The sequence below is a fragment of the Carassius gibelio genome, chromosome A25, assembly GCF_023724105.1.
Source record: "Carassius gibelio isolate Cgi1373 ecotype wild population from Czech Republic chromosome A25, carGib1.2-hapl.c, whole genome shotgun sequence".
In the NCBI taxonomy this organism is placed as follows: Eukaryota; Metazoa; Chordata; class Actinopteri; order Cypriniformes; family Cyprinidae; genus Carassius; species Carassius gibelio.
In genome coordinates, this window is record NC_068395.1 from 6185714 (window position 1) to 6186838 (window position 1125).

Consider the following 1125-nt stretch of genomic DNA (forward strand, 5'->3'; position numbering starts at 1 on the left):
GTTTTTATGATAAATAATATGCAAACTTTTGTTATATAATTTTAAAATGTATTATAAGTATATTATTATCATTTATAGATAATTATACATTATAAATATGTCTTATAAAATATTAAACAAAACTAAAATTAATTTGTGGTAATTAATTTTTCTTTATTTACTGCTAGAATATTTACTGTAACATCCACATTAATTCACTTTCTTTTTAAAGAAACCGAATGACACACTACACTAGTTACATATTTACATTTTTATTCTACAAATGATTATACTTCTCATATCTTGTAAATGTGCATATCTAAGCTAACTTGTCAATTATTAGGCAGTTTCCATTCCATTATTATTATTATTTTGCTATTAAAACCACTGAGAGGGTGGAGACATTAAGGTGGATGAACAGGATTGTTGGCGTTGTAAATACGTTCATGCACATGACCAGAAGAGCTTGTGTTCCTCTAAAGAAACCCATAGGCATGCCTTTATGTACATAAACTGTGTGTGCTGCTCATATCAATAATAATTATTGTTAAAAAGTTTGGGGTCAGTACAATTTAATTTGAAATAAATTGATGTTTTTAGTTGAGCAAAGGCAAAAATGACAGTAAAAACATTTTATTTATATATTTATTTAAAAAAATTGAATAAATGCCCTTATTTTGTTCTGTTCATTTTATATATATATATATATATATATATATATATATATATATATATATATATATATATATATATATATATATATATATTTAAATATTATGTAGCACAGCTGTTTTCAGCATTGATAAGTAAAGCTTCTTGAGCAGCAAGTCAGCATATTAAAATGATTTCTGAAGGATCATATGTGACACTGAAGACTATAGTAATGACTGCTGAAAATTCAGCTTTGCATCAGGAATAAATTATATTTTAAAATATATTTAAATAAAGAAGTCATTTTAATTTGTAATATACAATATTAATTTTTTTGATTTTATTTTAGATCAAATGCCCCATTGGTGAGCATAAGAGACTTCTTTCAAAAATACACAAACTTCATACTTTTGAATGATACAGTCTTTCACACTTTTTTGTTGTTTACTTGCTTTTGTCTTTTTCTTAAATAATAAATTAAAAAACACAACAAGA